We start from the raw sequence: 14042 nt of genomic DNA on the forward strand, positions 1-14042 counted from the left end.
AGACTATTTCTGCCCAAGGCGACAGATCAAGATTTCATAGTTTAACTGAACATGAAACCCTTTCTCTTTCTTCTCCTTTTCTTTACTCTGGCATTGGCCTAGAAAGATAATGCCTCATCTTCATCTCCCAAGCCATTGCTAAGGGTGTGTGGGGGAGTAACCTCTGGAATTTAGAACATTTTATTTCAGCCCAGGGGAAAAAAAATCTAACTGTGCCCCTAACTTTTCACAAGCAAAATAACACATCTCATTGGTTGACTCCTCTGAATTCACATCGTCAGGTTAAAAAGGATGTTCCAGGAAGCCTTCATGATTCAGGATTTATTCCTTTTGACAGATCCCTAACTTCCCTGGCTAGGGGTAAATGTAAATAAGGCTGTGATCAAGAACCTCTCCTTAATTCTTAAAGTTATTACAGAACCTGCTGCTAAAGGAATAGTTGCACAACAGGAATAGCCTCTCTGGCCAAAGTTGTTCTTGATAATAAACAGCTCTTCGTTATCTGTGAGCTGAGCAAGGAGGTGTCGTGCTGTGGCCAAAACCACCTGCTGTACCTGGATTAACGCCTGTCGAGAAATTCAAACTCAATTCCATAAAAGTGCAAAACAAGTCATTTGGCTTAAAAAGGTGACTGTTAGGTGATTTTGTTTGGTTTGGGTGTTGGGAACCACGGTTTCAAAGTGTACTCCAAACATGGAGAGTTCTCTTCCTTATAGTCATTATAAATAATCTCCATGGCAAAAGCTTTAAATACATGTTCCCAGCTGCTAACCACCAAGCAAATGACAACTGGAACATCAGAAAAGGAACACAGACGGGCGCCTGAGTGGCTCAGTCGTTAAGTGTCTGCCTTCGGCTCAGGTCATGATCCCAGGGTTCTGGGATCGAGTCCCACATCGGGATCCCTGCTCGGCAGGAAGCCCACTTCTCCCTCTCCCACTCCCCCTGCTTGTGTTCCTGCTCTCGCTATCTCTCTGTCAAATAAATGAATACAATCTTTTAAAGAAAAGGAACACAGAGGATGACCAACTTAAAGAATGTGAACCTAAAGTCGTAACCTATGAATATTACAGAGGTGAAGCAAAAACCTCATGACTTGTGAATGCCATGCAAAGGATCAGCGAAGGCTTCCAGAACCACAGAGTGGTAGCTGAGAGTGGTGCCAAAGTCTTAAATTTTGATCACATCTCTGAGGTAAGCTAAGGGTCAGATCAAAAGGAAGGAACTGTTCTAAAAAAAAAAAAAAAAAAAAGAGGGAATTGTTAAAAAGAAAACCTCACACCCAAAATGATGTCACTTAGCTTAAGGCCCACAAGTCAGTAAACCAAGACTTAATACCTAACTCATCTCCAGTTTCAATCCCCTAGGAATGTAACCTTTAACCAGTCAGCATGGAATTTCCTGGTCAATACTAGACAATGTACTGATAGACCCCTTCCATTCCCCGTAGGAGGGCAACCTTGCCTAAACACTGCATTCCTTGCTAAGAAATTTCTTTCTTCTTTTTGTTATGCCCCCTCTCTGCCTTTAAAAACCTTTCTTTCATTTAGCTCCCCTCTACTGGCTAGATGGGATGCTGCCCTGGTGCGTGAATCACTTAATAAAACCAATTAGACTGTCAGATTTACTTGGTTGGATTTTATTTTTTTAACGGATTTATAAGCAGCGTTAATAAAATCCACTTTTTGTTGCTCTCTGGAACCCTGAGCTCATGGGCAACCAGTCATAATGCCCCAGAAAGGAAGAGCTGTGCACGAAGGAGAGCCATTCTACTTTGATTTCTTTTGCTGCATTTTACTTTTTGTGTGGTATACCTGGCACATAGTGAAAAATGAAACAACTGATCAGAGCTACAAGGAGCTGAAATTGTAAGGGCAGAAATTATTTCACAAGAAAAACGTTTCCGTGGCCCTGTGCCTGAAAACCTCCTTTCTGCATACAATGATCAGGCCACCTTTGAGTTTTTAGACTCTTAGTAGAAAGACACAAAATTCCTATTTTGAATGGTTCATGTAGAACTCAGTACTTGGCTCTACACTGATTATCTTGAAGTTCATAGTTATTGTTTCAGTTTATCTGGTCTGAATTTCTTGTAATAACATTCAACCAAATATCCTACAGCAAAATGTCATTTGTCCATCCTCATGGAGTTCTTTCTTTTGGTCAGTGTTTTTCATTCCACACCATGGAACCAACTCCAGCTTCTTTGAGCTGGAGATAAATGTCTTTCTTTCAGGATATCAGTGTGGGAGGGGTTTTTCACCTGTGACCTTGTAATCAGGGACATAATCCAAATTACAGTACCTGCTGCTGCTACCTGGGTAAACTGAGTCAGTGGAGCATCAGATGACCTTTCCCTTCTTTTCTATGTTTTCCCAGTTTTACTGAGATGTAACTGACATATAACATTATCTCTAAGTTTAAGGTGTGTAACATAATGATTCGATACATGTGTATGCAGTAAAATGATTATCACAATAAGCTTAGTTAAAATCTATCACCTCACACGGTTCTAATTTTTTTCTCTTGTGAGGGGAACTCTTAAGATGTACTTTCTCAGCCATGTTCAAATAAACAATACAGCATTATTAACTATAGTCAGCATGCCATACCTTACATCCCCAGAATTAATTAATCTTACGACTGGAAGTTTGTACCTTTTGACCGCCTTTGCTCCGTTCTCTTACCCCCAACTCCCCACCTCTGACAACCATCAATCTGTTCTCTGTATCTCTGAGTCCGGTTTTTTGCAGATTCCACATGTAAGTGAATCTAGTATTTGTCTTTGTCTGGCTTATTTCACTCAGCATCAGAGCTACAAGGAGCCAAAATTGTAAGGGCAGAAATTATTTCACAAGAAAAACATTTCCCTGGCCCTGTGCCTGAAAACCCTCAGGGTCCATCCATGTTGTCACAAATGGCAGAATATCCTGGGATTTTTTTTATGGCTGAAAAATATTTCATTGCATACATATACCACATTTTCTTTATCTGGTCATCTTTCAGTCGACACTTAGGTTGTTTCTATGTCTTCACTATTGTAAATAATGCTGCAATGAACATGGGGGTGCAGATATCTTTTCAGAATAGTGATTTTGTTTCCTTCAGACATATACCCAGAAGTAGGATTGCTGGATCACATGGTAGTTCTATTTTTAATTTTTTTTAGGAACCTCCATCCCATTTTCCATAGTGGCTATACCAACTTACACTCCCACCAACATATATGCTTGATGATGAGGGCTATTCTTCTGAACAGATTACACTGAGATGTGAAGCAAGAAGAGAGATTGGAAGTAGTGACAGGCAGGAGGCAGGAAGGAGGCATGTGTAGCAGATGGCTCTGATGTGAGAATCCCACCCTTGGCCCACCTTTGATTTCACCTGTAGCTGCAGACAGCTCTGAAGGGCTCAGACTCGCCTTGCCCTGGTGGTACCCCGCCTCATGCCTACTACATAGTCTTCCTGCATTTGAGTCTTTCTGCATTCTGCCCAGGGCCTTTGTAGGACAGGCTAGTGCAGTCTGTGGGAGCAGGACTTTCATGCCCCCAAGGGCAACCTTCAGCCAATTTAGCACAAGGTACAGTGGGGTGGATGAATGCTCCAGCTTCCCCATCTTCAGGTAGCCAGTCTGGAGGAGCAATGGTATTGATAGGTTACTGCTATAGGTAACTGAGGCTTAATATTTTGGGACCTTCTGAGAAATCCTGTTGAATGCACCTCAGAATTGTCCCACTGAAGGACAAGAAGAATAGGGCATTGAGCGTATCTACTGCCCCCTCACGGTAGCAGGTGAACTCTGGTGGGTCAAAGGGATATAGGAAATGCTATTAGCAGCATCTGCCATAGTCACTCTTAGCAGTTCCCAGATCTGCTCATGCCCCCCACCCAATTCTACTTCTTAATGATGCTTAAGGGTAAAAGCTGGAGTCCCTGCTGCTGCAGCTAAGACAGTTAATGGGGAACCCTGAAGTCCCTTTGGCCTCAGCTAGACCCAAAGCAACTTATTTTATTTTCTCCTTCTCCTTGCATCCATTCTAGTTGGATCTCACACTCAGTCAGAACTTTTGCCATCTTAGGTTGCTTTTCCTTGAGACAAATGCAGATCTTTGAGATGTTTGAATCCCTGATATCCTTGACCTTGTCCAATCCTTAGTTGCTGAAACTGCCCTTCCTTCAGGCACAGAATGTTCAGAGGCTCCTTGATAGATCTACTGATTTCAGGTCACGCCCACTGTTACAACAAAAACATTAGAGTCTCATGATTGTCAGTATTGACTACCACCACCAGTATACTAACTCTTTTTTTAGCCTTATATAGTCTATTGATGTGAGAGCAACAGTCATGACTTTAGATTCAGTGGAACCCTAATTGTGTCCCCTGGTAGAAGTGTTACCTCCTTGGAAACCAGGACCTTTAACTCTGTAGACCCTAAAGTTGTAGGAATAGGAAATAAAAACTCCCTAATTGGGACAGTGATGGAGAGAGTGAGGGCAGTCGGTTCAACTTCCACCCCTCAGTTCCACCCTTGTATTTTAGCTACCAAAGACAAAGCACCACATGATAGTCTACTGGGAACAAAGCACCACGTAACATACTTTGACCCTTAAAAGTATTATTCTCCAAGCTGGAGCCTTGTCTGTGTCTTTTAAGAGGACATTCCAATTTTTTATCATGCTGGCAGCTTCTAGGAGATGTAATACATGGTAGGACAAATGGATTCCACGGTCATTGCCCACTGTCACACTTTCTTATGGTAAAGTAAATGTTTGATCCAAGGCAACATTAGGCAGGATCTTACATCAGTAATCCAGAAATTCTATTTTCAGTTAGGTGCTAGCCAAGACATTGTGGACAGAGATGGCAAACTTACCAATCTCAAGTAGAAAGAATTACTTTCCCCCTATGGTAGAAGGGGTCCAGTGGAATCAACTTGCCACCAATGAGCTGGTTAGTAACCTTGAATGGTACTGTCAGATCAAGTGCTCAACAATATTTCCTATGCTAACATGTTGGACATTGAGCAATGGCAATTACTAGATCAGCCTAAGTGAGAAAGAGCGCAACAACAGTTGGACCCATACAGAGTATCTATGCATGACACGACTGCCACACTTTTCATGGGCCCACTGTGTAAGCAGCATGGTGGCTGAGGACAGACTGGCTGATCTCTAATGGCTGAGTTATCGTGTCCACTTGTTCAGTGTATTTTCTGTGGTGGATACTCTCCGATGACCATTTATCCACTGACTCCTATCCCCTATCAGTTAAAAGTTTCCCCCAGAAGCAAAATTCCACCCACACTTCTGAAGTGTGCTTGTATACAATCAAGCAAACTCCCATATTATCAAAGAAGGCCTTCGGCAGTAAAGAGAAATGCAGGTGCTTGAGAAGGGAAGCTGTCAGCATGCCAGGAACCGTCTGCAGCTACAGGTATACTCAGGTGAGCGAAGGTGATATGGGGTGGGGTATTAAAAGCATCTGCTATAAAGAGAATATGGGTCAAGTCTCATGCTATAATATAGAAAATAGAGGTTTAGACAAAAGCTTCCCAGGCATAAGCAAGATTAAAAGAAATTAAAAAGAAGCTGTATAGAGATACGACAAAAAGAAGATAAAGGAATATATGCAAAAGACAAGTGAATTACTAAAAGTGGAATAGAACTCAAGAAACAGAAGCAGATTCTCTTAGAGTGTGTACTATAGAAGAATTTAACAAGAATATCACTTCAGTAAAATAAGAGTACAAAGACAAGATGCTATAACAACATGGCATGGAAAAGGGGATGCAGAATGATAAAAGCATATTAAAAGTACCCCAAAACCCTCCCCATTTATATCAGATAAGTAACCAAGGTCCAGCAAAGGATGAAATAGATATGCCTGAATTTTACATTAATGGTATGAAGGAACGTCTTAAGAGAAAAAGAGTGAATATATAAGAAAAACAAAAGAAATGAAATGAATGAAGACAATATGCTAGACAGAGAGGACAAAGACAATTCATCCTAAATATATTTGTGTCCTTGAAGAAAAAAAAACAACAGTGGGGAAAATGTATTCAGAGATGTATAATCATATAAAATTCCCCTCGAATGAAGAAAGATCAGAATCTGTCAACTTGAAAGGGCACCCTACATACCAGGTAAAATTGATACATGACATCATGACATAGTTTGGTTCAACTACTAAACTTAAGGAATAAAGGTACGTGTGTACCACATTTCATAATAAATTATGTAAATTAAAAAATAAATAAAGGAAGACTTCTGGACAGGAAAAAATGTCATAAATAAGGGCAAAAATTCAGGATGACCCAAGACTTGTACCTAGAAAATTTAATTCCAGAAGACATTGGAATAATGTGTACCAAGTTCTGAACAGTAAGTCCACAGATATACTCAGACAAGCATAAACAAAGATAGAAATTTTCAACCGTGTAAAATCTTAGGCTTCTTTAAAATGCTGAACTCTAGGAAACAAACAGGGTTGCTGGATGGGTGGTGGGTGGGGGGGATGAGGTAACTGGGTGATGGACACTAAGGAGGGCACTTAATGTAATGAGCACTGGGTGTTATATCTAAGTGATGAATCACGAAATTCTACCCCTGAAACTAATAATACACTGTATGTTAACTAAATTGAATTTAAAGAAAGAATTAAAATTTAAAAAATATATCTTCCAAAACCCTACATAATGATGAAATCTAGCCCAGTAAGCAAGGGATCAAAACAGTTCAGAGTTCAGGAATCTGAAATGGTAAAAATCAATGTAAAAAGGATTAGTGATGTGCTCCAAATCTATTTAGAGTGCTCTAAGCAACCAGATAAATGCTTTTTTGTTGTTGTTTCAGATAAAAACATAAATATTGATTGAACAATTAAACAAAAGTCATTAAGGATATACCAGAGCTTAAAACACTACAAACCAACTTGACCTAATATTTATAGAACACTATACCCAACAATTTCAGAATATGTACTCTTTTCAGACCATGTGGAATGTTTATAAAGAAACACCATATACTATGCTATACAATAAATCTCAATAAAGTGAAAAGTACTAAGATCATACAGAGTAATATCTGTGACCATAAGGGAAATAATTAGAAGCCAATAAACAAAGATATATGAAAAATACCCAAATGTTTGGAATTAACAGTACATTTCTAAACCCATGGATAAAAGAATAAATCTCAAAAGAAACTAGAAAATATTTTTAACTGAATGAAAATGAAAAAATAATACCACAGAATTTGTTGAAGATAAAACAGTCTTACAAGATAATTCAAACAATATTAATTGTTTAAATAATTACTTTTTTAAGAAACCTGTAAAGTTGATGAGCAAAGCTTTAACTTTAAGCCAAGAAAAAGAACAAATTCAATCCAAAGTATAAGGAAAGAAATATTAAAGTTAAAAGCAGAAATTAGTGATACTGCCAATAGAAAAATAACAGGGAGAAATCAATAAAAACAAAGTCTGTTTCTTTATTTTTTGTTTGTTTGCTTGTTTGTTTGGGAGAGAGAAGCAGGTGGAAGGGCAGAGAAAGAATCCTAAGCAGGTTCCACGCTCAGGGCAGAGTCCAAGGCGGGACTCAATCTCAACACCCTGAGATTGTGACCCGAGCTGAAATCAAGAGTCAGACACCGCTGACTGAGCCACCCAGGTGGCCCCAAAGTCTGTCTCTTTGAAAGAGTAAAATGGATAAATCTCTAGTTAGAGACATTACAGCCATTAAAAAGCTAATAAGAAAATATTACAATTTGGATCCCATAAATTTGACAAAACTGAAATACACAAATTACTAAAACTTAGGACAAAGGATAGGAATATAAATAAGTGCAGCCACTTTGGAAAATAGTATGGAGTTTCCTCAAAAAATTAAAAATAGAACTACCATACAGTCCAGCAATTCCACTTCTGGGTATTTATCTGAAGGAAATAAAAACACCAGCTGGAATAGATGTCTTCACCCCCATGTTTATTGCATCATTTATAACAGCCAAGACATGGAAGCAACCTAAGTGTCCAGCAGTGGATAAATAGATAAATAAAACGTATATATATCATGGAATATTATTCAGCCATAAAAAAGAAGGGAATCTCTTCATTTGTGACAACATGGGTGTATCCTGAGGGTGTTATGCTAAGTGAAATAAGTCATAAGAGAAAAACAAATACTATATGATCTTTATATGTGGAAACAAAACAAAACAAAACAACACTACTCATAGACACAGAGAACTGATAGGTGGTTGCCAGAGGCAGAGGGTAGAGGGGTGGACAAAATGGTTGAAGGTGGTCAAAAGCTACATATTTCCAGTTACAAAATAAATAAGTCCTGAGGATATAATGTACAGCATGATGTCTATAGTTAATAGTATTGTATTGTATATTTGAAATTGGCTATGTTGTACTATATATTTGAAAGAGTCAATCTTAAAAGTTCTCATCGCAAGAGAAAAAATTCATAACTAAACTTATTGTGATGATCATTCCTCAATATACACAAATATCAAATCATCATGTTGTGCACTTGAAACTAATAAAACACTATACCTCAAATATATCTCAATACTAAGTAAGTAAATACAAAGATAGATATCATACAAGGTATCTCCTCTGACCACAACAGGACGAATTTAGAAGTGAATGAATAACAGAAGGAAAACTGGCAAATTCACAAATTTCTGGAAATTAAAGAGCACTCTCTTAAACAACCAGTGGATCAAAGAAGACATCACAAAGGAACTGTAATTCTTAGCATCTCTGCACCCTGAGCATAGCTTCTTTTCATTGTTCTCTTCTCTCAACTTTTTCTTTTTTGTTTCTGATTGAAGGAAATTTCCAATATAGCTGTGCATAAAGACTCTATGAGTTAGAAGATTTTCCTCCTCACAAGGCTGGCCAACCTATGGCCATTGAGGAACATCCTGTCCTATATTTTGTGAAGTAGAAACTGAAGAGGATACAATTATTATTACCCTTGTCAAAGAAAAGTGGTAGATTTTCTAAAGGATTTGAAGAAATAAAATCAGCATTCCAAAACATGCTAATACCTAAGGGGCCCAGCACCATTTGGAAATAAACCAGCTGACATAGTAAGCTTCCCAGATAACTGAACATCGCGACTGCCAGTACAATTATTACATTTTAGTGAAATAGAGAGATGATCTCAGCGCCTGTGATGTTTGTAGGGTGAGAGGCCCCTTCAATCAGTAGCCTCACACTCCTCCACTTTGCTAAAATTTGGCCTGTCTCTTATAGTCTGTTCCCTCTTTTTCTGTTAGAGTCACCTCTCTCTAGCAGTACCTTACCTCCCTACTCCAATCTACTCCTATTCTACTATAGCATAGAAACCAGATGACCATACTTTGTGAATTGTGTCCCAAAGAAAAGCCTAGTGAAATTCTGGGACATGTTTCTCAGTTGTCCCCCTGCTATTGCTTTGGGGGTGGGGGCGTCTGATGCTTCTTAAAATCTTTTCTTCCTTGGTATGGCTGCATAGGCAAAACATATTTTTTCATTCACTCATTCAACAAACAATTATCATGTGCCTCAGTGCTCCATTTACTATCCCAGCTACTGGACATACAGTAGCATATAGAGTAGACACCAGTCCTTGCATACGTAAAGTTTAAAATCTAGTCAGGCAAAGGGATATTGTGAAGAGAGATTCAAAAAGCACTGTGAGAGCATGAAAGAGGGGAATTAATCTACACACATAACTCAGAATTCAAATGTCAAAAAGAAAAAAACCCCTGCATTTCGAAAGGACCACTTTGCAGCCAGGAAACCATAATAGTCCTATTAGAGACATGAGTCAGAGGCTCTTGAGGGAATGAGTTGTTTCTGGCAGCAGCGGCCTGTTCTGGAAGGAGGTCTGGTCCCATACACAGCCTCATTCTCTGGGGCCCTAACAAGAGACCTGCCCCCAACCCCTTCACACCCTTCCCGTCTATCACCTCAGCTGCTATTCAAACAATCTGCACAAGCCATTGAGTTACTGGGGAAGGATGTGAGTAGAGGAGGGCTTGGGATTGGCATCCACAGCTGGCAGGAGAAAGATGCCCTGGCCATGGCTTCTTCTCCAGGGAGTTGTAGGAGTCAGCCTGGGAACCTTGCTTTCGAGAATAAATAACATGGGGGGATGTGGAGCCCTCTCAGAACAGTGTCAAATCTGAAGAGACAGCTAAGAAAGAGAAAGGTGACTATTTCCAGGAGATGGGCATTATGGTCGCTGGTAGAAACATCAAGTTCGCGATTTAGTTTAGGAAAATCTGAACCAGTATTTTCTATTCTTCTTTCTCTACAGTTCCAAATTTTGTGCCAGCAAAGTGAAAAGCCCCCCTCTCCCCACCCTGCACTTCCCCAAACCTCCCAGTTTGTGTTTGCTTGTGAAAAGAATATAAGCAGTTGGCTGGCTGTCTTTAATGACTCTTGACAATAAGCAGGGCAATGGGCTAAATTATTTAAGAGTGAAAAAAAAAAATCTGGAAAAACATTTAACAAGCTAACTGGTGGTTTCTGATGTGTTCCAAAATGAGAGGTATTAAAAAGAAAGGCCTCTCTGCTTCCCATTCAAGCAGGAACTTGAGATATCAAGTCCCAAACCAGGGCCCCTGGAGCAGTAAGATGAGGTCACAGCTGACCACATGGGTGGACTTTATCCAAGAAAACTCTTTGAAGGTATCCCTTCTGGTGACTGAACAGATTGTCCTCTGAGGTTGAAGCAAACACAGATAAAAAAAACACTTGGGAAAAGCCATTGCACATGGCACAGGGATGATAAAATGCCTGCTGGTTTCAGCTACTGACTGCAGGCTTCGTGCCATTTCTCCTCAACTCATTCCTATGCTTACCAGAACCTTCCATTGTGAAGAAAAGTCTGATGTGTATCAAATGGGTCTGCTTATCATGAAAATGAAGACTCCTTCTACTTCATAAGAACCCAGGTGTTGAAAATGTACATATAATCAAAGACTCCCAGCTCTCCATCCATCCAAATAATCTCCCTAAAAGGTCTCATTTACTACCCAATGCTCAGAAGCCTCCCCCACCCACACATCAGATATAAATACTTTATAAATAGCCTTGCTGACATGAGCCTTTTCTGGACATAGTGCTCTGTTCACTGGAGGCCAGCTTCACACGCTCCTTCAACACGTATCTTATTGACCTCCACAGACTATCTACTCTGCTGGGTGGACCTGCTCATCCTACTTACACCTCAAGGTGAACTTGAGTGCTGTCTTTTTCAGGCAGCCCTCTCTCCCACAGTTGATAAACATTTGATTTCTACCCCATTTTTCATAGATCTCTTTGCTGCAGGGAGTCCCAAATGACACCAAGTTTGTGGTGTCTGATCTAACAACCTGTAGAAAACTATTTGCTTGAAACCTTCCCTTTGCTCCAAGGTAAAGAGAAAGGGAGGGTATTCTCTACCAAACTTTTCACTCATGGCCAGTCTTCTCACACCTCCTAGAACCTGTGGACCTAAGAGAACATTAAACAATCTAGATCATAGGTGTCAGCAATCTAGCAAATTGCTGATTCTACCACCAAAAGAGGTGGTCTGTGAGTTCCTCCCTCACCTATCTTCCCTGGCCCCGCCTTTGAAAAGTTTCCACAAAATGGTGATAATATGTACAGCTTTCCTTGTGGGTCTCTTCCATGAGGGCTTCTACCTTTGGTAGTCCCTTTGACCCAACATATACCCACCCCCGTACACTCTTCTACTTCCCAACTTTTGCCCTTGTTCTCCTGGTACTTAGAACACCCTTGTCTTCCTTTGCAATCTGGTAGACATCTCCCCAGCCTTCTCAAGTTGGTTCAAATGTAACTCCTTTCTTCACTTTCCATTTACTGAACTTCTGGACAATATGAATTACTCTCTCTTCCCTTATTCCCAAGGTATATGATTCTTCACTCTATTTTAGAACTTAACAGTTGTATATAGTAAACTATTTATACAGATTTAACTCCCAGCCCCTGGAGGGGAAGAATTGTCTTATTTAATTATTATATCCCCAGTTCCTAACCTTATGCCAATCACATAGATGTTCCATTAACATGTGGGATTAAATGTGAATGCCTGGAGGTCCTTGAAATGGACCCAGGTGCCACACTGTCCCCCACGGGGAGAAGCCCAGCCCAGGGCAATATTCTGCTGTTTCTGATGCTGGCTAGTGACCCCTCCAGCTCTGCCATATCAGCAAACTATTTCTTCTTATCGCAGCTCTGACACTCGCTTCTGGTTACGTTTCCTCTGCAGACCTACAGCCAGCCCACTTCTCCAGCTTTATTTTTGTGAACTCTCTCTGCACAAGCCAAGTGCTTGCCTGCCACCTCTGAGTCTCAGTTTCCTTATCTGATCAACCTGCTTGTAGCACAGCTGCATGGAGGAAAAAAAAAATGTATATGTAAAAAGTGTTTTGAACTCAAATATCAAACGATAATGCAAACAAAAGAAATTCTTAAGTGCGTATTTTACAGTAAAATGTATTTCTAATCGAAAATAGTCATGATACAAAAATAAATCACAGAATATGAATTCAAAGGAGACTGAAATATATCTATGAGTGACTAAATCGATCAAGAAAATTGTGACAATACAAGTGTGATGGAAAAAATACACTGGACTGAAAAGTTACTGAATGTTACCAATTGTCAGAAGAAAAAACAAAAGCTCTTCTCCTTTATTCCGTGTTTAGACACCTATTATAATCTCCCCATAGATACCTCAAATCTAGTGTGCTCAAAACTGAACTCAGCATCTCTTTTCCAAACACCCCCAAACTAACTTGTTTCTATTTTGATATTCCTCCTCTTGGCCAGTACCACTACTCTCCATCAGTCTCTGAAGCCTGGGAGACTCATCCTAACTCCTTTCCAGCCCTATTTCATCTGCCCACCCTTCATCTAAGCCAATCCAAGTCCTATGGAGTCTGTCCTAAAATAGTTTGTGTTCTTTCTCTCCTCTTATACAAATTCATTGCCCCTACTTTCGGGCCCTTACAATTTGTTGCCTGCTCTGCTTCAATTGTATCCCATTAGATCTTCTGTCTACAATTCATCCTCTATAATGCTACTAGAGAGAGCTTTCAAAGATATTAACCTTATGTGCCACTTAAAAATATTCTATGGCTCCTCATAATTCAGATTAAAGATGGAATTCCTTAATATGTCATTCAAATTTTTTTATGATTTAGCCCCTATTTATCTTTCAAATTATACTTCTGTGCTCCTTTACATATCTTCTAATAGAGAAAACCTTCTCAGACTTTCTCAAGGTGAGCTTCCTCCTATATGCACCATAACAGTGTGTGCTCACTTTAATTAGAGCACCTGTCTCTCATTAGGTATCTTCCCTGCCAGACTGTACATTCTTTGCTTGTCACCTACAATTTTTACATGAAGATATTAAAGTGGAAATCTCATTGCCTCCTCATCCAGGCAGGCAGCCCATGAGTGGAACGTTAAAAAGTAGACGAGAACAGGAATGGGAACGGAGGAATGAAGAAGAGGTTAGTCCTGACTTTGAAGGGAGAAAAGAGGAGAGCCTTGGCCTCTGTTGTTGGATAAAAAAAAGTAAAATACCATACCCAGCATAAGCTTGACCACATGACCGCGGCAAGGATCAAGGAATTTAACCCTTCATATGAGTCATCTTAAAACAAAACAGACAGCAAGACTCCCCATCAGGACCTTTGGGAAAGGCAACTGACCAGACAAGCTTTTGCCTGATGGAAATGGACTAATCCCACAATACGAATGTTTTACTGTGAATTATGTCTTGACCACATGCCAACAGGTGATTGCATTTAAAGAACTACAGCATTTTTTTTGAGTTCTTAAAATGTTCTCATCACTGAAATCTCCAGGGGCAGCTAAACATTTCAAAATCAACACACTGGCCCAAACAGAGTAAGAACAGATCACAAAAACAATAATGCTCGGTAAACTAAACCAGTTAAATTTAGGTCTCCATGTTCCTCTCTCCACACAAACATCCTCATCATTGGGCTCAACATGTAAT

The 14042-nt window shown here is 39.8% G+C and overlaps 1 protein-coding gene across 6 annotated transcripts in view; it reads right to left on the bottom strand.

Moving 5' to 3' along the window:
- RANBP3L (RAN binding protein 3 like) overlaps positions 1 to 14042 on the bottom strand; it is a 275898-nt gene that overhangs the window by 227660 nt on the left and 34196 nt on the right. The gene's annotated exons all lie outside the window — the stretch shown is intronic.

Source organism: Leptonychotes weddellii, chromosome 7, assembly GCF_054177405.1.
Source record: "Leptonychotes weddellii isolate Sample4059 chromosome 7, ASM5417740v2, whole genome shotgun sequence".
Taxonomy (NCBI): Eukaryota; Metazoa; Chordata; class Mammalia; order Carnivora; family Phocidae; genus Leptonychotes; species Leptonychotes weddellii.